The sequence below is a fragment of the Dermacentor variabilis genome, chromosome 3 (genome assembly GCF_050947875.1).
Source record: "Dermacentor variabilis isolate Ectoservices chromosome 3, ASM5094787v1, whole genome shotgun sequence".
Classification (NCBI taxonomy): Eukaryota; Metazoa; Arthropoda; class Arachnida; order Ixodida; family Ixodidae; genus Dermacentor; species Dermacentor variabilis.
In genome coordinates this window covers 225,744,283-225,768,304 of record NC_134570.1, presented here as the reverse complement: position 1 = coordinate 225,768,304, position 24,022 = coordinate 225,744,283, and positions in this window count along the sequence as shown.

The window sequence follows — 24,022 nt, the reverse complement described above, 5'->3', positions numbered from 1 at the left end:
CAGGGACGGCATGGCCACAATTAGTACATGACCGGGGTTGTTGGAGAAGCATGAGAGAGGCCTTTGCCCTGCAGTGGGCGTAACCAGGCTGATGATGATGATGATGATGTCATACTCTGACAGGCGGTGTCGACAGAGGTCTTAAATGCAATCCAGTCTGTTTGACGAATCCGACGTGTGGCTGAAGGGCGAAACCAGCTAAAGTGAACGTAAGTGTGGGGAGGTGGTCACTACCATGAGTCTCTAGATCCGTCGACCAGGATGCTGAAGACAGAAGGCTCTTTGATACAAACGTTAGGTCAAGACAACTGCTGTAGGACGTGCCACGAATAAATGTGGGAGGCCCGTCATTGAGCACATTTAGTCCCCGACTACACATAAAGTCGGCCAAATATTTGCCACGAGAATTCATCGAAGTGCTACCCCACAGGGGATGGTGCGCGTTAAAGTCACCAATCACAATATGAGGACCTTGCGATGCTTGCAGCAGAGACATCAGGTGCGAGCAATCGATCCTCGCTCTTGGGTGGATATATCCTCCAATCAGTGTAACCGTGCGACATCTGTGTTTTATGGTGAGGCATAAGTAATCATTAGTAGTATGCGATGGGACGTCATGTCTGAAATACACCAGGTTGTGACGTATACAAACTAATACTTTGCTCGAGGTTCGGTCGTTACGAGACCACATCTGGACATAACCAGAAATACGGAAAGAATCCGTATTAGGTACACAGATAACAATAACTGGAAATTTGTATTTAAATACCCGCTGTTGGAAATCCGACAAATGACCACGCAGACCTCGAGCATTCAATTGTATAACCAGCGGTTGACGCATCCGTTCTTCAAACGTCGCCATACTTGCTTAGTGAAGAACCACTAGCAGTGGTTCCAAGTAGCTGCACGGCAGCCTTGGCAGTCGGGGTATTTAGGCCGGAAAAAATCCTGTGCATAGAGCCATCAAATTTTTCACACCTCTCGTGACATCAATGTCATCCATCTTTCCATTTTCTTCAGTGCGTGTTGGAGCGGTGCATAAGGGCGTTCCCGCAGGCCTTGATGGTAACGAGGGCCACTGAGTCTCCGATGTGTTTGGTGCCGATGATGGGTCGCCTTGTACTTTCGCGGCAAGCAAAGGCTTTGAGGCACGTGCTTCTTCATTCCTGAGACGAGGAGGGGGTGGATGTTGCACTTGAGCTGTCATCCCTCCAACGCGAGGAGGGCTGCAATCCCGTTGATGTCGGTGTCGTGAACGACGTCTTCGGTGGCGGATAGCACTTGCCGCTTCCCTGTGCTTGGCACGATCTCTACTCATCTTCTTCAGAATACCCATTTCCTTCCTGATCTTTGGGCACTCTTTTTACGTTGCGTCGTGTGCAGCAGAACAATTTGGACATTTCGCAGCAACGTTGCAATTGCTGTCTCCGTGAGGTCCACCACATTGTTTGCATGTTATTGCACCCTTGCAAACTGCACCGACATGCCCAAGTTTCATACACCTGTGACATTGTAAAAGCCTCGGCACGTAAGGACGTACCGTATGCCTCACATATCCAACTTTGACGTGTGTTGGCAAAGTTTCCGATTGGAACACTAATTTCACACATCGGGAACGTCCAAAACGGTGAAAGCTGTGCACAGGAGCCGACGATGATAGTAGTTTGGCCAGGTCAGTGTCTGTAATATCAATGTCCACATCGTAAATGACGCCTGTCCTCGCTTCCTTGCCGTATGTGGGGAATGAGCGAACAGGGATGCTTCCCAACTGAGTGATGTTTTCAGTGTCTCCAGTATTGTCGGTGTATTGACTTCCACCGAGAGGATGTTCTGTCGAGCGTTTATACGTATTTCTTCTACTTGACCATGAGCAGTTCAAAATATTCCGACAGGCTCTGCCTGTTCAGTGAGTTGAGGTTGTCTTTTGTCGTTGTTGGTACATATGCAATAGTGTATGATTCCTTGCCACTTGCTTTTTTCGTCACCTGGCGACTGCTCGGTGATGTTCTTCGTACCTTTCTCTGCAGACGTCGGCTTGACACCACGGTAAAATCGCTGTCCGAGCCCATCTCACCAGTAGAGGAGCCATCAGATGACTCAATCGGGACCATGCTGGGGTCGAAGCGGTCACTCACGTCACCGGCATAATGAACTGGCCGTTCAGGACCAAACTGCTGGGCGGGGTTTGGGTCCCCCATTGCAGAGGACGACGTCCCTCAGTTTTTTTGTCACTGATAGCAGAGATCACAGAAAATAAAATCGAAAATGCAGAGAGCTCGAAGCTGAAGCTGCTCGCTACTATCACTTCTTCTTCTTCGTTTAGTAGAACAGTAGGTTAGTAGGAATAGTAGTAGAACAGACGTTATGGTATTCAATGAAAACAGCGAACCGACAGTGACAATACACAACCAGGAAATACCTCGCGTAAAATAATATAAATTGTATTGGTATGTCGGTAAACAAAGGCAATAGATCTGTGGAAAACACTGAAAAAACAATAACAGTAAAAGGGAAGAGAAATGCAGCCATAAGAGGGGGGGGGGGGGGAGTCACAGAGCGCTAAGGGCATACTATACGTACGAGGTGCTTCTGGGTATGTGGAAAGGTTTATTGGTTTCAGACCTTACATTTGGAAATGCGCTTGTTTGCGTGAAATCAGAGGCACAATCTGGACTCGACGGGAACCGAAGGTGAGTGGGTCGCCCAGCATTGGGTGCTCACGGAAAAAGTACAAATGAAACTATGCAGGGTGATATGGGCTGGGCAAGTTTTGAAGTGAGAGATCACAGTAAAATGATGAAGAACGACTGAGGGATATGGAAGAAAGTAAATGGGCTGGCAGAGTGCTCAAGGTGCTTGTACAGGAATGACATTGATTCACAGTGGCGGAAAATAACTGAGAAGCTAAGGCAGTGAAAAAACCTTGGCAGTGAGCGCTGCATTATAGAAATTCTCCTACTCACTTGGCTTGCACGTAGGCCCCCCGGGTTACCACTATCACGAAATGGGACTCCTTCTGGCCCCGTAGGTCAACCCGCACTTCCATGCAATCACGGACACCGCGACATTGTCCGAGCAACTTCAAGATGACATTCGTTCCGTAACTCGCGCCTTTCCCGATGACTTTCCAAAAGATACGGCAGGCCCCCATCTCCTACACTTATCAGAAGCCAAATTAGGTTTACAACGATAATGGTAGAAACCAAGCTTGAATCCAACAGTCCAGCTACATTCAACACACAGATAGAGGTGCATGCAACGACTCTATCTCGCTAAAACTGAGAGTCCATCTGCAACAAGCTGGATGGGAATATCAGCATGCCCCAAACCTGGAAATTTTCCTGACATCTCATAGACTACACTCAATCGAGGAGAGCCTAAACACATCTCTTAATTTTATTTCAACATACAGCAGCCCTGAAGGGCTATCGTAGGAGTGGGCAAGTACAATACATGGAAAAGCATAAAAACAATACTGAACATCAGTGATTAGTAATATACAATAGAAATTCATCAAGTGGTAAAGATTTTACATAAAGAGGCAGATCATTCCACAATTCTATGGAACTGACAAAGAAACTGTATTTAAACACATCTGTATGATGACGAAAAGTAGACGTTTCAACTCATGGTAATGATGCCTGGTGGTTGTTGGTGTAGCGGGTGCAGTGCATTTGCTAAGTAGGAAAAATCGTGGGGACATAATTAGAGTATAAAGAAATTTCGAAGATTCAATGTGACGACAAGAAGAGAGACTGGTAAGCTGATAACTAAGAAGATTGGAGCTGGATGAAAATACCTGTGAAAGGCAATGATAAATGAAGCACACACCTTTCTTCTGGACCGATTCAATTTTGCTGATGTCAGATATTTTGTTTGGGCTCCATACGATAGAGCCATGCTCCAGTATTGGACGAACCAGTGTTTTATAAGTGAGGAGCTGTTTGCTGATTGGGACTGAACGTAATGTGCGTTGCAAGAAGCCTAACCTTCTGAGCGCACGGTTGCACATGAGTTCGATGTGATGCGACCAAGATAAATCCCGAGGGAATAGAAGACCTAGATATTTATACTGTGAAACATCTCCTAGAGGGTAGTCCTTATAGGAAGAGGTAAACGGAGAAGGGAAAGAACATTTGGTAAATGATATAGATACAGTTTTCAGGAAGTTGATCTGCATCTACCAAGTCTCGCACCATGATTGAAATGGCGCAAGTGAATCATTGAATATAATGTGAACATGAGAAATTTTAATAATCTGGTACAAAACACAATCAAATGCGTACCCGCGGATTTAACAGTAATATTACTTGGTAGATGATTTATTAAAAACAAAAATAGAAACGGACCTAATATTTAACCTTGAGGCATGCCAGACGTTACAGTGCAAGTGGAAGATTGAGAAGATCGAAAGAGTACTTACTGAGACCGATTGGATAAAGAAGAAGAAATCCAGTTAACTAATACCTGGTTGTTAAGAATACCAGTAAGCTTTAGCAACAATTTGGAGTGTGACGCAGTGTTGAAACCTTTTGAAAAATCAATAAATACGGCATCAATTTGATCACCTTCATCGCGGGCCTGGATGATATCATGAGTTGATTCACTAAGCTGGGTTGTTGCGAAACCGCATCCTAAGCAGTGTCGAGCATCAGATTAAACATTATTAGACTCTAGAAATGCAATGATACGTTTCTAAATTATGTGTTTGAGTATTTTAGAAAGATGAGATATGATAGAGATGGGGTTTGTTTAGTAAGGAATGCTTCTTTCTAGATTTGCATAGTGGAATAACTTTAGCCGTTTTCCAGGCACAGGGACAATAATGCTGAAATATAACAGTTAAATATTGACTAGTCCACAAAGAATATATAAAGAGAAATGTATTGTCTATATTGTAGGGATTACCCTTCTTTTTCGGACCCAGTTTCAAAGTCAAATTCAGCACACCCTGGTTCTAAACAACGATGACGTTAATACAACATTTGTAAGCTCTATAAAAGAGCAACAGCGGAGTTATCAAGTGTAAAAACAGATCTAAAGTAACTAATAAATGCACTTGAAATCATGGAAGTATTACTGCTGTGTCGTTTGTTTCAAAAGTATTAGTGGTAGATTCTTTTGGTAGAACAGAGCTCCAAAATTTGCGTGGATTATTTTAAGCAAACCTAGAAGTGTTACCTTGAAGTAAAAATCACGAACAGCATTAGTTTTGCTTCGAAGTTCCTCCTTAATGGCAATGAATTGTGCAGTAAGAGCAGAGTCACCAGTACGTTTAGTACGCCGCAAATGTTCAAATCGTCGCCATAGGTGTGAAATTGCCTATGTGATCCAAGGCAGCTCTGAATTCGTCGTTTTTGCCTTTAACGGTAGAAAACGCGTGATGCAAAATGTAGCGAGATTCCTAATAAGTGTAGTTACAGCATCGACGTGGTCAAAAAGGCTAATTGCTTCAAACTGGCTAAAGGAAGCACTAAGTGTATCAATTATACCAACATCATCAGCATGGTTCATATAGTGGAAGGTAGCATGAATACATCGTGCTTTCAGTACAGGAAAGGAAATTAATGTAAAGACCGCTTTATGACCTGATATGCCATCAACGAAAGCACATTCGTAACCATAACCACAGGCCCTAGGGCTTAAAAAACAAGATCTAAAATTGCCGTACCTGTTATGGCATCACTGACCTTTGGCTTTAAGGAGGAAGTCTGTGAAAAGTAGAATGCCTCACTGTACGGTTGGGAATTATGACCTAGCCAGGATAACGACGGTCCGCGTATATCGGGGACATTCAAATAACCCATGCATATCAGATTTGGCCGATGAGGTGCTATTTCTTGGATGAATGCATTGAAGGAAACCAAAGGGTCTTTGATAAAGTTATGTGGACCCTAAAAGGACACCTACAAGAAAAGTGAATGGCTCAAAATAAACTTTACACGAAAGCGATTTAATCTGAGAAGGAGCATCAAGCGCAAAAAACTAAGTCGGAGTGTAAATATAAGTCAACTCTACCACCTCCACCTTCCGTTCTATCAGTTCTTATAACATTAAGGCCTTGTAGCTATACTTCGGCATTGCAAATATCACTATGAAACAGCGTTTCCGTGACTCCAATGATATGGGGGAAGTAGGATAAAATTAATGAGAATAAATCAGGAAACGTGTTGACTAAACAGCTGGCCTTAATATTTAAAATGCGGAGAATATCGATGAAGTCACGTGGGCGTCATCCAGAATTACAAGCAGTAGCTGAAAGAGTAGCCCCGGTATCGTGATTACGAGACTGCACAATCGTGCTAGTCTGCGGGTCCCACTTGTAGCGCACGTTGTCAATAAACACGTGGCCGTATACTATGCGCGCGGAGGAGCTGCTGTTGCGGTAAGTTCTGGTTGCCTTTCATAGCTTTCTTCTGATAGATCGTACGTTGTATGAATAGCCCTCAGATATGCGTTGTCCGGAGCCTTTCAGCTTAGACGCGTTTTCGAAAATTTCAGCTTTCTCACGAAAATCCAGAAAATTTCAAAACAATTGGGCGGGTGCGGGCTGAGGTACATCTGCCGATCCTATGAAACCTTTCAGTTTGTCGGCAGTCCATGCAAAGGGTTACTGTGAAACGTGTTGTAACAGCGTTGACTAATGCCCTAATGTGATCATCTGGAGATGCGGGAATTCCATGCAGAATCGAATTATTACAGCGCAGTCTATTTTTCAGGACGTCGTTCTGAACCGAGAACTTACTCACCTTCTCAGTAAGAGAAGCAACTGTACTTTTTAAGTCATCCATCATTTTTTTAGGTACACTACATGGAGTAGTGGATGACTCTAGAGCGTTAAGACGCAGGTCAAAAGCCGCGAAGCGCAGAAGAACGAAGTTCAGCTATATTTTGTGCGATTTTATTTTGTTCAGCGAGCAGTCTGAAAATATGGCAGAAACGGAAAGTTCGCTGCCAGTGGATGCCGAGTCGCTATCGGAACCGCCCACATTCTCACTCGGTAACAGCGCAGGTGTTGCCGAGCCGGTGCGAGAATTTCCACCAGAAGTACCTTACGTCCCCTTGGTGCCGGGTTTAGCTCAATGCACAAGCAAAGCATTTCACAAGCATTTTTTCACAAGCATTTCACACAATGCACAAGCCGAGCATAAACGGAAACAAATGAAGATACAATGGCTTGTGGGCAAGTAAACAGCAGCAAGTGACGCTTATCAGAACGGATAGAATGAGCGTTGTCTAGGCAGCATACCTGAACGATAAAGGAGCACCGCGTAAGCATTGTACTGCTGCTGTTACGGCCATTGACGCTGCACTGTGGCTGGGGTCTTTCATATCCAAAGCTGATGACGTTACAATGTTGGCCTTAAGAACGATTTGATGACACGGTGGAGAGTCAGCATAGACACTTGAGCATAACACAGCCACAGCAGACAAGCCAAGATTATCACTCTGCAGAAAGACAGGAAGGGCAACCTGCATGCATCCACGGTGATCGGCAAGTTGCGCACCGGTTGACGCATTCCGGACCACCACGCTGTCCAGGCAGTGCGCCGAAGAATCCAGAAGGCTGGCAAGAAACTGGACGAACAATGGTACGTGAGGAGACATTGTCACGGCCGTGCCGCCGTGTCCACTGAAGACCATTGCTGGCACTGCCTTTTTTAAGCCCAGGAGCCTGGCAAGCCGGTGTCGTCCTGGAGACGTCAAGGTGCTCGCAGATAGTGCGCAGTAGATGCAGTCCATGTGCAGATTAAAGCCCGGCTTGCCGAAAACTGGGCAGGCTTACGCCATGAAGACAGCTGGGTTCGATGTAGCAAGCTGAGACCAGCGGTGTGCGCCATCGGCCCATCCCACAGATCTGTGATCGATGAAGTAGCTCCCAAGCGGAGTCTTCACGAAGAATGGTACCAGAGGCGACATTGTCACGGCCGTGCCTCTGTGTCAACTGAAGACCGTTGCTGGCACGGCATCTTTTAAGCCCAAGAGCCTGGCAAGCCGGTATCGTCCTGGTGAGGTCAAAGTGCTCGCAGATGGCACAAAGTAGATGCTGTCCACGTGCCAATTCAACCCCGTCTTGCCGAAAACAGAAGTTGCACCACGAAGATGGCTGTGCCCGATGTATGAAGCTGAGACCAGCGGTGCATGCATAGAGCGGTGCCCACCGTCGGCCCATACCATGGTTATGTGATCGATGAAGCAGCTTCCAAGCAGAATCTGCATGAACAATGATACTTGAGGCGACATTGTCAAGACCGTACCGCCGTGTGCACTCACTAAGCTCATACACATATCAGACCCACCCCTACACAAATTCCTTCAAGAGCACCGAAATCATTATTTCTCCACATACACGCACGCAACACACCTGGGAGATACGGGTCCCCCCAACGACATCCTTGACCAACCTATTACAGAGGCGGAGGTTAAGATGGAGTTACAACGCCTTAACACGTGATGAACCATTGGCCCGGACGTTGTATACGACAAAGCACTCCGCAACCTTGACTCTCCGTCCATCACAGTCCTCACCAATTTTGCCGCCCCATTGACAAAGACATGCCAAAGGTCGACATGGTTGGTCACGTGTTGAAAGGCACAGCTGACGGTGCATTCAACATATTTATGTGTAAACACTGCAGCACGGTTCACTCCATCATAACAGAATGCCGTTGGTTCGAAAACGCGAAAAACAGGTGCATTGCTCACCACTTCACCTAACTCCCGAAAACGGGTGCGACAACCCCATGCGAACATCCCGTGACGCCCCCTCTGTTCTCGACACCTACAAACTTAACCAGGATTGTTCGCCAGGAACTCGAAAAGGCATGGCTCGAACCGCTTATCAAGCACCTGCTCACGACCATTTGGCGACAATATCTCTCATTCAACCCGTCGTACGTGAAGAGTTTGCGAATATGGGCATTCCACAAGGTGCCTGGTCCGTACCTCCGCCCATGCGTCATTCCGGTCCTCAGACTGAATTAGACAGCCCCAATTTTTGCTGCTGCCGCTTCCACTCCTCGATTCACGCCCCGCTACAGAAACCCATCTGAGTGGAGGACGCCAGACGACCGCCCAATCTGTTTTGCTTGCTCTCGCGTCGGCCACATTTCACGCCACTGCCGCAATTGTCGGTATTACCGACCAAGCAGGCCGGTGACCGCCGCCAGGATCGTGGCCCGCCTTTTAGCACATCTCTTCTCGATGACCACCTTCAGGGCCCGTGAGCCTAACCGTCTATTTCGCGCTCTGCACTGACATAAGCCATTGCTTCTCCAGGACACTGGTCTAGTCAATCGCGGTCACCTCCGAGTCGCTAGTCGCGCTCCCCTCAGCGCGGTAGCTCTCCCTCTTCCCTCTTACTCTGGCCACCACCCGGGCAAATAACCAGTGCAGCTCCGGTAGGGGAGATTGCATTGACGACAAGGACCGAAAAACCTGTATTTACCCTCACTTCAAGACGCAATTTGCTCGGTGTTCTCGTCGACGGGGGGACCGTTACTGCCCTCATTGATACCGGCACCCATATATCTGTTATGAGGTCTACACTCCGACACCGCCTACAAAAAATGCTCAAACCTGCTGCCTCTCCTACTCTGCGAGTAACCTCTTACCTTCCCAAAGTGAAGCATTCCGTGCTGTCTAATTTTCTTACCTTGACGTTTTTGATTTTGAGAACAGTCCACTAGGCCGCGCACACGTCGTGGCCCACCGCATCGACACTGGAGACGACAGCCCCCTTCACAAGCACCCTTACCGAGTCTCTTACTCTGAGCGCCAAGTCATCCAAAAGGAGGTAGAGAAAATGCTTGACAGAGATGTGATGCATTCTTCCTTCAGCCCTTGAGGGTCCCCTATGCTGCTTGCGAAAAGGAGGGACAACAGCTGGCGGTTTTGCATCGATTATTGCCATGTCAATCGGGTAATGGAGAAGGATGTGTATCCTCTCTCTTGAATTGATGATTTGCTCGACTTCCTCCTTGGTGCCAGATATTTCTCATCGCTATATCTCCGCTCGGGCTACTGGCAAATTGCCGTCGATGACCGCAACCGCGAGAAGACCGCTTTTATCACACCCGGCGGCCTCTACCAATTTAAGGTCATGCATTTGGGTTGTGTAACGCTCCTGCAACTTTCGAACACATGATAGACACTCTCCTACGCGGTCCTAAATGGTCGACCTCTCCTTGTTATCTTGACGACGTCATCGTTTTCTCGCCCAGTTTTGAGAGCCATCTCCGTCGTCTGTCGGCCATTCTCGACATATTCCGCCGGGCTGGTATCCAGCTCAATTCCTCTAAGTGCACCTTTGGGCGCTCTCAGATCAAATTAATTGGACACCCAGTTGATGCCACGGGTGTCCAACCAGACCCTGACAAAGTCCATGCCGTCCGTGAGTTCCCGGTTCCGCGGTCCACCAATGAAGTACGCAGCTTACTTGGGCTCTGCTCTTTCACCGCTTTGTTCTCACCTTCGCAGACATTGCTAGACAGCTCATGGACCTCCTCAAAAAGGATGCGACCTTGGCGCATGGATCAAGCGACTTCTTTGCATCGCTAATTTCTGCCCTTACATTACCGCCTCTGCTAGTTCATTTTGACCCAGCTGCTAGAACGGAGCTTCGCACCGACGCAAGCGGCCATGGCATAGGTGCTATCCCCGCCCAAACACAGAACGGAGCTAACAGTGTGATAGCGTATGCTAGTCGCCTCCTGTCACAGTCGGAAAGATTACACTACTACTGAGTGGCGGGCTGTCGCGAAACTCTGTTCCTGCCTATATGGACGGTCGTTCGCGGTCATAAAAGACCGTCATGTGCTCGGCTGGGTCTCAACAAAAAGGCTCTACAGGGAGGCGTGGTCGTTATAACAGTAGCACACGTTTCCGGTTGTGTATAAAAATGGCAAGTTACAGACTGACGCCGACTGTCTATCCCGTCACCCCATTGAACAATCCGACTCCACTGAGACAGATCCTGACACCTACGTCTTACCAGTATTCACCCATGTGGTCGACGAAGAACGTAGAGATCTATTGTTGCTCTCTTTTATTGACAGTTCGCAATACGGTACCCTCGACTCCTCACTCAAATTGTTCTTGCTTCAGGACAATGTTCTTTACCAGCGCAACATGTACCCCGACGGCGCAGAACTCCTATTAGTTGTCCCGCTTTATCTACGCAGAGAAACACTCGTCTATTTTCATGATGCCGCAACTTCTGCGCTCTTAGGCGACTGGAGAACTTATGATCACATACGACGGCATTTCTTCTGGAAGGGCCTTTATCATTCCGTTCGCCGCTACCTAACATCTTGTGACCTGTGTCAGCGCCGCAAGAAACCTCCTACTCAACCTGCTGACATCCTTCAGCCAACTAACATTCCGAGAGAGCCGTTTGATCTTCTGGGCCTCGACTTTCTCGGCCGCATTCCAATTTCCACGAAAGGCAACAAATGGATTGCAGTCGCTATGGATTATACCACGGGATTTGCACTTACCAGAGCGCTGCCAACCAGCTGCGCCACGGATGTAGCCGACTTCCCATTCTACGACGTCACCTTCCAACATGGTGCTTCACGTCACCTACTTACAGATCGCGGTCGCTACATCCTGTATCGTGTGATGGACGATCTACTTCGATCATGTACTCATCAAAACTTCACCACCTCATATCACCCTCAAACCAAGCACCTCACCAAACGCCTGAGCCGTACACTGACTGACATGCTTTCCATGTACGTTTTAGACGATCACCACGGTTGGGACGTTGCCCTTCTGTGCGTCACATTTGCATACAACTCATCGCATCATGATACTTCCGGCTACTCACCCTTCTATTTTTTATATGGCCGCCATCCCTTATTACCATTTGACACCCTGCTCCCTTCTGATCCGGCGTCCTTGTCGACGACTTCCTACGCGCAAGATACCATCACGCGTGCGCTCGTCGCGCGCACAGTAGCCTGCGCTCCGCTCTTGTCATCGCAGACCGCATAAAAGTCCATTTACGATCGTCGATACCGGGATACTGCTTTTCCACCGGGCTATCGCGTCCTCTAGATCCCATCTGGTCCTGTCGGCCTCTCCGAAAATTTAATGTCTCGGTACGCAGGGCCCTACCACGTGCAGCACCACGTGACTCCTGTCACCTTTAAATCCCATAGCATCCACTTCATCGACGGCCATACCTCGAAGTGACATCATACATGTTTCCCGCCTTAAGCGTTACAACTGTGACAACCCATTTTGAACACAACCAGCACCGGGACGGTGCTTCACCAGCCGGGGATAATGTTACGAACAGGGGCTGAGTCACAGTCTCTTCTGTCGGTCTGAAAGAGCTGCCAAAACCTGCGTGCCCTGTCCACTCTTGACTAGCCAAGTGCTAAACGTTTACTGTTGAGCTAGTACTCCCCGTAACATTTGCCTGTGCGCGCATGACACCATGCTGGTTAATTTAATTGAAACACGTTGCGGGCTAGTTGGTTTGAATACATGATACAATGTGTAAGCACGAGTGAACAAGGACGATGAAAGAAGCAGACACACAGAGACAGCGCCGTCTCTGTGTGTCTGTCTGTTCCTACGTCCTCGTTGAGTCACGGCTACGCATTCTATTATTGTTAATTTAGTTAGTAAGCAAATTTTCACAAGTTTATACAGCCAATAAATCTACTACCCTCGCTTCGTACAGCTGTCTACAAATTTGCTGTCGGAATCGGTGCTTCGCATTTCGGGCGGCACTGTTAATTTTTTTTACTACATAGTGTTTGGATCCCACCGATGGCAACGGTTGTTGTGGTCGCACCGATGGTACGACCTGTTGGGAACTCGGCGCTGACGCCCGTTGTTGCACCTGGGTCGCAAGCCCCAAGGGTAGCGTTGGCCTGGCGGCCTGGGGTACAACTGGAAGCATCCGAAGGTCCCGGCAAAGCATGAGTCGACTGGTAACAACAAAACAACTTGTTTATTTTAACATCGCAAAGAGTTGGCGGTCAGGTTGACCGAAGTAGAGAGACGGGAGTGCACTTTTCTCAACAGAAGAAATCGGAGCCCTCCTTTGGCGTCCGGGGGCAGCTGCTTTTATACTCTCGCAGTTGAGGGCAAGAAGGAACCCCTCAATAGACGAGCACGTGATTGTACAATGAGATAAGGTGACGCATACTGTCGTAGCGCCGCCGGTCGGGCACAAAGACTGGAAGGAGAAGGTAACTCCTACTCTCGTAGCGCCTTCGGTTGGGCACAATGGCTGGGAGGAGAAGGAGACTTCTACTCTCGTAGCGCCTTCGGTCGGGCACAATGGCTGGGAGGAGAAGGTGACTTCTACTCTCGTAGCGCCTCCGGTCGGGCACAATGGCACATACACTCACACACGCACATGAAGACACGTGGCATCGGAACATGCCTGGACGCGCTTGGCGGGGAGCGTAGCGGCGACGCCGAACGGGCCAAAATGTCTGCCGCTTTGTTGCAGTCGCGCCGGCTAAACCGCGCGTCGTAGGCGAAACGTAACAGACCGCCCCGCCGGGGGAAGGAGATCCCGATGGACAGGGGACTGCATCCGCTGTCCGGAGGGATGTCGCTCGATGATGCTCATAACCGAAGTCGGGCGTCCCTCGACGTTTCTTGAGCGCAGCGCACAGAGAAGGCCTCGTTCTCTCGTTCAGGTTCGCACGGGACACTGCAAAGTGACTTCGGGAGAGTTCACATTCTTGTTCTCGTTCCCGGCAAGCGTTAGAACTACGCTGAAACTCAACCGCTCAGTCAGCAAGCACGGCACAACCCTCACTAAGCCCTGCCAGGCTCTTTCCCCTTTTTATACCACTGCCTAGTTCCTTACAGTAGTCTAGCATCACTCAGAACGCGTCCACAAATTGGAAAATTGCACTAGAAAGCATATCATCACTTTGAAACACTAAACAAAAGCAATATGTTAAAAAAAATCCTGCCTCAGGAAGAAAAACATCAGTAACAAACAATTTTGAGGCTGATTCCTACGTTAGGGGCTTCGGCTTAAGCCATCGGCGTTACCGTTGAGACTCCCCTTTTTGTAACGCACCTCAAAGGAATATTGTTGCAAAGCGAGGCTCCAGCGCAGGAGGCGGCCATTTTTGGGAGAGATGGTCTGCAGCCATTGGAGAGGGCAGTGATCCGTCTCAATGATAAACCTCGAGCCGGCTAGATAGCATGACAATTTCTGAACGGCCCACACGAGACATGCACACTCTTTCTCGGTGGCGCTGTACGCCTGCTCACGACTGGTCAGCTTACGACTAGCATACAGGACGGGGTGTTCTACTTCTCCATTTTCCCGTTGGCACAGTACAACGCCCATGCCTCGCTCACTAGCATCGCACTGAACAATGAACCCTTTTGTATAGTCTGGCGATCGTAGCACAGGCTGGCTTGTTAGGGCACTCTTTAGGGCGCTAAAAGCTCTTTCCTTTGTCTCGTCCCAGACGACTGTTTGAGGCTCTGTTTTTCTTAGAGCATCCATCAGGGGAGCCGCGATATCAGAGTACCTGGGGATGTACCTCTGATAGTAGCCGGCGACACCTAAGAACGACCGAATATCGGTCTTCGTGCGCGGTTGCGGGAAGTCTCGCACAGCGGCCACCTTTATTTCAGAGGGGCGGCGACGACCCTGACCAATCACGTGACCGAGGTAGACAACCTCGGCCTGTGCTAACTGGCACTTAGGAGCCTTGACTGTCAAGCCCGCTTCGCGCAGGCGGGTTAGCACTGCCCGCAAGTGTGCCATATGCTCAGACCAGGATGCGGAGAATATCGCTACGTCGTCTAGATACGGTAAAGCGAATTCTTGCTGTCCCCGCAACACTTTATCCATGAGGCTTGAAAAACAGTATGGCGCGTTCTTCAAACCAAAATTCAACACTTTAGGACGGAATGTTCCCATTGGTGAAATGAACGCCGCATACCTACTAGCCTCTTCTGTAAGTGGAACCTGCCAATAACCCCTGACAAGATCTAGGGTGGAAATAAACTGAGCGCTACTAACTTTCTCAAGGCGCTCCTCGATGTTAGGGATCGGATAAATTTGATCCTTAGTGATGGAATTAAGCCTGCGGTAGTCGACGCAAGGACGAGGTTCCTTGCCCGGTACCTCAACTAAAATCAAAGGGGAGGTATAATCACTCTCACCTGCCTCAATAACACCGAGCTGTAGCATTTTCTTTACCTCAGCCTCCATAATATCGCTCTGGCGGGGTGACACCCGGTACGCCTTGGATTGTACTGGCTCGGGGGAGGTAAGTTCTATATCATGAGTAAGTACAGAAGTCCTACCAGGCCTCTCAGAGAACAGACCTTGAAACTCTTGTAATAGCTGGTGTAGTTCGGTTTTCTGCTCAGGCGACAGCGGTGCTTTACTGATAAGGTCACTAATGACTTGACCGGTGTCTTCCCTGTTCGTCACTGAGCCTAGTCCCGGAAGCTCGACCGGAAGCTCTTCAGGAACGTTTACCATCATGCACACCACTGCTTCCCTTTGTCTATAAGGTTTGAGCAGATTACAGTGGTAAACTTGCTGTGCTTTCCGCTTTCCTGGCAGACTTACCACGTAGTTAACGTCCGACAGTTTCTGAACAATTCGTGCTGGGCCCTCCCACTGCACGTCTAGTTTGTTGTTTAGCGATGTGCGCAATATCATGACCTCATCGCCCACCTCAAAACGACGGGCCCTGGCTGTCCGATCATAATAAACCTTGGCCCTCTGCTGGGCCTTTGCCATTGCTTCACCTGACAACTCCTGTGCCCTTCTTAAGCGTTCGAGGAGCTTAAGCACGTACTCCACCACGACTGGGTCGTCGCCCCTGCCTTCCCACGATTCTCGAAGCATGCGAAGCGGAGACCGAAGCGAGCGACCGTACACCAGCTCAGCTGGCGAAAACCCCGTAGCTGCATGCGGCGCGGTTCTTAATGCAAACATCACCCCAGGCAGACACAGCTCCCAGTCAGTTCGATGTTCAAAACACAATGCTCTCAACACGCGCTTCATGACGGAGTGGAGCTTCTCAACGGAATTCGACTGTGGGTGGTACACTGAGCTGCGTAACAGCTTTACCCCACACCTTTCGAGAAAAGTTGTCGTCAAAGCGCTAGTAAACACTGTGCCCTGATCTGATTGGATTTCCGCAGGAAAACCAACTCGCGCAAATATGGACAGTAGTGCATTGACTATCTCAACTGAGCTGAGTTCTTTAAGCGGCACTGCTTCAGGGAACTTTGTCGCTGGGCAGATCACAGTCAAAATTGTCTGTACCCCGTGGCTGTTACCGGCAGAGGTCCCACTGTATCAATAACGAGCCGTCTAAAAGGCTCCGTAATGATAGGTACCAATTTCAACGGCGCCCTTGATTTGTCCCCTGGTTTGCCCACCCGCTGACAAGTGTCACATGTCCTCACGAAATGGTCTGCGTCCCGAAAACACCCTGGCCAATAGTACTCTTGCAAGAGACGGTCCTTAGTTTTCTTAACTCCTAGGTGTCCGGACCACGAACCCCCGTGCGACATGCGCAACAGATCCTGACGATAGCATTGAGGAACGATCAGCTGATCGAACTCCACTCCTCTGCGGTCTAGATACTTCCGGTACAGGACTCCACCTCTTTCCACAAAACGCGCATTTTTCCTGGCGATACCTTCCTTGACATTGCAGCGTATGTTTTCTAGGCTACCATCCTTCTTTTGCTCGGCTATCAAAGCCGACCGGCTGACTTTTAGCAACCTATCAAGTCCGTCTGACGTAGGCGCGATGAGCAAATCTGTAGATAGCTCTTCTAACTTTCCCGCATCGGGATTTTCCTCTCCAGTATCTGGCGCCTTCAACGCTACAGGCTCAATTTTATTCAGTTCGTCAGCTTGCTGCACCTCTGACCCTTTTTCATTGTTCGATAACGTCGGCCCCGCAACTACCGCCTTTGCAGCGAGCTCCCGAACCTTCGATCTGGTTAAGGCCTGAACGCTAGCCTCACCAAACAAAAGCCCCTTCTCGCGCAGGAGGAGATCGGACCTGTTCGAAAATAGGTACGGGTACTGGGGGGGCAGCATAGATGACACTGCGGCCTCCGTCTCAAGCGCTCCGAAAGGTCCTTCGATAAGCACTTTTGCTACCGGCAGACACACGCTATGAGCTTCCACGGCTTGCTTGATCCATGCGCACTCGCCCGTGAACATATGGGGTTCTACGTAAGACGGGTGAACTACATCCATCGTAGCTGCGGAATCGCGAAGCACTCGGCACTCTTTCCCGTTCACGAGGAGGTCTCGCATGTAAGGCTCGAGAAGCTTCATGTTCTCGTCAGTGCTGCATAATGAAAAAAACACAACTTTTGGTGTTGTTTCCGGACACTGCGCCGAAAAGTGACCCGGCTTCTGGCACGTATAACACACGCGCGCTTGCCTCATCTCGAACCGCTTTCTGCGTTCGGCTTCGGCTGCCGCCGTCTCTTTACGTTTGGTCGGACTGCTTTCACTCGCATCCTCACTACGCGTGTTCCCCTTTGCTCTCATGGGTGTGAACTTCGGCCTCTCAAACTTCGAGCCAAATTCACCCTTTTGACCGTCCTTAGCTCCGCGAGCCCGACGCGTCACAAACTCCTCGGCTAGCTCAGCGGCTTTAGCCACCGTACAAACGTCTGGCCTATCCAAGACCCAGTACCGCACGTTCTCAGGTAACCGACTATAAAACTGTTCTAGCCCAAAACACTGCAGAACTTTATCGTGGTCACCGAACGCTTTCTCTTCTTTGAGCCACTCTTGCATGTTTGAAATAAGCTTGTAGGCAAACTCTGTATATGACTCATTCTTGCCTTTCTCACTTTCCCGAAACTTCCGACGGAAAGCCTCTGCTGACAGCCTGTACTTCTTTAGCAGACTCGATTTTACTTTGTCGAAATCCTCTGCCTCCTCTCTATCCAAGCGAGCGACTACGTCGGCCGCCTCGCCGGGTAACAAAGTGAGCAAGCGCTGTGGCCACGTTTCCCGAGAGAACCCCTGCTTCTCGCACGTTCGCTCAAAGTTAACCAGGAACAAACCAATGTCCTCTCCAAGCTTAAACGGCCGCATCAGGTCAGTCATTTTGAACAATACGCGTTCTCCTGTACCGTGTGCCTGACTTCCATTACGAGCGCGTTCCATCTCTACCTCAAGACGCTTCATTTCCAAAGCGTGTTGACGGTCACGCTCTTGTTGCTCTCGCTCTTTCTGTTTTTTACGTTCACGCTCTTCTTTTTCTTTCTGTTCTTTAAGTTCGCGCTCTTCTTTTTCTTTTTGCTCTTTAAGTTCGCGCTCCTGTCTTTTTGCAGTCTCCCTCTCCTCAATGGTCTCAAGGCATTCCGACAGCTCGTCATCCTCAGCTTCTAACTCAAGAATAGCCTTTAGCAGTTCAGGTTTTCTGAGTTTGTCTGAGACATCCAGACCCAACTCTCTTGCAAGCTCCAGCAATTTCGGTTTGCGCAACGACTTCAAATCCATGGCTGCTCTGAATGCTGCTTTCTCTACTGCCTATTATTGTCTTGCCGCAAACTAACCCGGCAGCAACGACAACCACAATTACCAGCTCTGTTTCTAACACTAACAAAAGCCTGGCAAAGCTCAGAAGAAGAAAGTCCCGCACTCACCAAACCTCGCAGGCAGGAATTCAGCGCAGTCGTTCCGCTGCAGGCAACCAGTCATCACACAGGGCTCGTTGCACTGCTCCCGGATCGTTGTTGAGCTGCTCAGCATACAGTCAACTGCATCTCTTCGCTGCTGGCCTCCGTTGTCGCGATCTCACCGCTGGCAGACAGTTGTTTGGATCCCACCGATGGCAACGGTTGTTGTGGTCGCACCGATGGTACGACCTGTTGGGAACTCGGCGCTGACGCCCGTTGTTGCACCTGGGTCGCAAGCCCCAAGGGTAGCGTTGGCCTGGCGGCCTGGGGTACAACTGGAAGCATCCGAAGGTCCCGGCAAAGCATGAGTCGACTGGTAACAACAAAACAACTTGTTTATTTTAACATCGCAAAGAGTTGGCGGTCAGGTTTACCGAAGTAGAGAGACGGGAGTGCACTTTTCTCAACAGAAGAAATCGGAGCCCTCCTTTGGCGTCCGGGGGCAGCTGCTTTTATACTCTCGCAGTTGAGGGCAAGAAGGAACCCCTCAATAGACGAGCACGTGATTGTACAATGAGATAAGGTGACGCATACTGTCGTAGCGCCGCCGGTCGGGCACAAAGACTGGGAGGAGAAGGTAACTCCTACTCTCGTAGCGCCTTCGGTCGGGCACAATGGCTGGGAGGAGAAGGAGACTTCTACTCTCGTAGCGCCTTCGGTCGGGCACAATGGCTGGGAGGAGAAGGTGACTTCTACTCTCGTAGCGCCTCCGGTCGGGCACAATGGCACATACACTCACACACGCACATGAAGACACGTGGCATCGGAACATGCCTGGACGCGCTTGGCGGGGAGCGTAGCGGCGACGCCGAACGGGCCAAAATGTCTGCCGCTTTGTTGCAGTCGCGCCGGCTAAACCGCGCGTCGTAGGCGAAACGTAACAATAGACAGTTGTACTTCTAGTGGCTTGACACTGAAATTTCATTGCAGGCTTCATTAGACATTGCTTGTGCATGTGGTCGTTGAGCTGTGTGTTTGAGGACATTTCAGGACACTTCTGGTAGAAACATCTTACTTGCGGTAGGAAAAGTTGCTGGTTTCCGACTGTAGTCTGTTGTCGCCAAAAGGGTAAGCGCAAAGCCACGACATAACAGCGGCTGGCATACGTTTCAGAAGAAGTGGTACGTAAACATAAAATAAAATCAAGCATACTCGTAGGAGGCCATAAGCGTCCCAGCTAGAACTGCAGCAGTTGTGCTTAAAAGTACTGTCGATCGCTTTACTGGCAGATCAGCATCGTAGGAAAACCCAGGGCTTGCGCGCTGAAGAGCTTATCGTTTCGATTTCTACGGGCAGAACGCTTTGTTATTGACGCTTTATCGGTGATGTTCGATTTCTCGGGACAGTGGTCTCGGATTTCGGCGAGTACATCCGATGGTGTGCTGCTTCATAGATCATGCTCAGTGTCTTGACTCAAGGCATAGAGCATGATCTCAGAATTTATACTTCCCTTATTGAGAAAAATATATACGATGTCTTTATCGTTAATTCGTTTACAAAAGCTTTGCATGTGAACCAAAACCGTTGTGAAGCGTTACGCACCAGTTTTTTCTTTCGTTCCAGAGCAGAATCGGAATGGAAAGCTTTTCAGTGAAACGAAACTAAAACCGGAACGAGAAACATTTCGTTTCGACACCCCGCATTGGGCAGGATGCGCACGGTCTCTTGAGGAGAGTTCTTGGTGAGGACGGTAGTCATCTTTAGAGCTATCTAGGGAGGAAAAGGTAGTCCAATTGTTCTTCGCGAAAAAGTCGCGTTAAATCATGAGTTTCCACACTTTTCCAAGAAGGAGTTAGTGGATTATTGTTGGTCCATAGCCTCTACCAACGCCAAATTTTCGCAGAACAGGTTTGGCTAAGGTATAGGCGAAGCTCCTGAATACGAACAATGCTGAATTGCTCTACTAGCGGTAGTTGAGGTCAAAAATAGTTTGCATGGAAAATAGTTGTCTACAGTATGCTAGAATACATAGCATACCTTCCTCATTACCCACCATTTTGGTATTCTATGTTACTCCATTAACACAAGGACCTGCATAACATTAAAACAGCGACAGCTAACGGTGCTGTCCACCGTTGTTATAGTTGTTCTTTTCTTTTAGAGATGATCAAGCCTGCTTGGTGAACCGTTGAAAAAACACAGGAATAAAACTGAACCATCTCTTCCGCATACTAATGATTTCACACAACAAACAGAAAAGAAAGCAATACAGAGTTATATGTGGAAACTTTATGTTGTGTAATTCTGCACATGCGAAATTTCTCGGTTTCATCTATACTTCTCTATGTTTAGAAAGCTAATACGCTAGCACTTCCATATCTGTAGTTTGTCCAAGATATTTGCGATTTCATAAGCACATGAGTTCTGAAATATGCGTTTTGTGAACTTGTTGATTGTGCCAGTTAAAGCTCCTTTCTTTTTTGGTGTGGGTAAACGAAAAGACAGACTCGCAAGCGTATTAGGGTCTGATACAATCAGAAAGGACCGCTATTTTTACAAACATCCAAGCAAAGAAAATGTTAAAGAATACCTATCCTTTACATTTAGATAAATGCAATTACAAGCCCACCACTGCCATTTGTTTTCGTATCAGCTAATTGTTTATGCGAATAGAGTTACTGCGAATTCCTACCCGTAAGCGCGGAAAATGGCTTAGAGGAGGCGTAGATTGGATAGCTTAGAAAGGAATATACACATGTATTGGAAAATATTTATCTTTGAGCTTTCACAGCGAAACTGTAATAACTTTCGCCGACGTGTGCTGCCGCTGTCGCTGCTGAGTCTCGTGATTGGTCACTGGGTGCCTGTGTGTGTCCTCTCCGGGATGGTGTGTGAGTAAATTCTTTTGGGCTGCGTTTATTTGAGCACCTCGTTTTTCTAGTGTACTTTTTTGTTCACCGCAGCAAAGGGAGCATCCGGACTGAAGGCAACGTGACTTGCCTGAGAAAGAAAGGATGTAGTGGCCTACAACACTGGCGTTTTTTTTGTGACCGTGCGTTTACTATGTCTACGGCGGCCGTGATTCCTGGCAAAAGAGAAAACCGCTTCCATTTGGCCTAACCAGTGACGAAGTGAAGGCCAGTGATGAAGGCGGAATCCATGCTCAATATCGTTCATCCATATGCAGAGGAAATGTCGTGCACTGAGTTCACATCGTGGCAGCGCTTATACTTCACACCGAAGGACATTTGCAATGCGCATGGACCACATATATAAAAGGTACGGACGTAGTCCCGTCCATCGTCCCATTATTGTGGTACGTAATCAGGGCAGTAATTTTCGCATAATTTCTTTAAGAGCGGAACAGAGTTTTTTGGATGTGACTGAATTATGTTTGCTCCAGACGGAGTACTGAACGTGCACTGGATGTCAAAAAGAAAATAAAGCGGATTTTTCGTTGATCACGTTTCCTCAGCTAATCTGTGACAGCATATACAGCTGCAGAGCATTACGATCTGCTACGTGCCGGTATTATGCGCAGGGAGGTAAATAATACTTTAGTTTGGCTAGTTAATGCATTCGTAACTGCGCTTGGGTCTGAGAACGCCATTAGATTGATAAACAGCGTAATCATCACATTTTAGAACGCCGTAACAGCACTGAGAAATGAACTAGGAGTATTCTGAATTGCACAGATCGGCGATGTTGGCCGTTAGAACATTTTTTCTAAACACAATTCATGTGATCAGGTGAGAACACAAGACGGTAAGCAACTGATATTCATGCATAAAACGCTTCTACTACGTTCTAGTTCCGTTAGGCATGGAATATTTACTGTTTTTTTAACTTAAACAGCACCTTAATGATCAGATGCTAGACAGTTCTTGCGCATGAGACCTGTGGTGAAAACCTTAGTAATAAGACTACCGGCTGGTTTACTTCTTGCCTAATGTAGATGTCTGTAAGATGATTTCAGAAGGCGTAGTCAGGGCCGCTTTCTAGTAGGGAAGCTGAATAGTTATGACAAAGTGGTTCTTACCAGGCACCACTGTGGAGGTCACAGACTAATAACAAAATACAAGTCAGCTTAATAATGCTCAGCATAAAGAGAACAAGCGGGGAGAAATAAACACCGATAAATAATTTTTCATTGGGGAGAAACATAAATAACGAAAAAATGGAGCCCTATTTATAACCCACTGTGCCATTTAGGAACGCTCAGGCTCACAATTTAATTTTGGTGGAGACACGTGTTTAGGCAGTGTTTCCCGGCTCCAAAGACAGGCCAAGGAGGTACATGACATAGAATGACGGGGGAATATATGAAGTGGATTGCATTCAGTTCAATTTATTTAATAGCAAATACACTGTAGAGGGTCCTGCGCAAAAAGGATGTCGTAGCAGTTTTCCATGGGCGCACGGGCCCCGTTACATGGCAGAAGAGACATACTTACAGTAGCTACGGGCCAAGCAAATTGAACAAACATACTTGCATACAGACAAACAGCAACACATGTTAGAAGAAAAAGAAAGAAATTAATATCAACGTAAGCTGCTGGAAAATTAGACGGCCCTGTGCCGCAGAGGTGACCCCTAGGTAAAGCCTCCGCCCCCGATGCCGGAGGCACTAGGTTCGAATCCCCGTGCAGCGGAATTTTCCTATAGGTAGACATGTGTCCCGGTCAGGTGCTCGACGGCTTGTGAGGGTTCACAGCGGTAAAGGGCCTCCTATAGCGATTTCTAGGAATGGTCTGCTGGGGACTTTTGTCCAATGAGAGACAGCCGTCATGCTTAGCATCCGTCGCAGTTTTGGGAGACTAGGCAGGCACGCACCAGGCACTGGGCCATTATGAGATCTCAACGCTGTGGCGGGGCGTACCTATTTAACCCAAGAGCGCCCCACAGTGCTTCGGGACGCCATATGAGAGATTGCCACCATGAGTGAGGCTAAACGTCCTGTTTTACAGGGTTAGCCCACGGTGTTCGACAGGACTTGCACGGCGCGGGCTCCTTCTCTAGTACGTCCCTTACCTCCTATAGAAAGCCGGTTGTCGAACCGGGAGAGGCACATTGAGATAGCTGGTGGGTATCTGGCAGGAGCTTGAGTTTGGCTGAGGTGAGAAACGATGAGCTTGGATGTTGTGTACTTATGGACAGGTCCTGCCACCCTTATGGCTTGCCGGCCTTTGGTAGAGGAGACGTGTGACCTTTATATGCAGTTGATGAGCGCGTCAGTCCCTTGAGCGGCAGCCGTACACCAAGCGCGAGGGCTGGTCTTAGCAGAAAACTACTCAAATTAGGCGAAAGTTGAAAAGTCCAAGGATTGCTGCAATTGTCTCTGAACTGAATGCTGAGAGTCCAAATAGACGCCCTAACCGCGAATGACTTACATGAATAAAGATAATTCG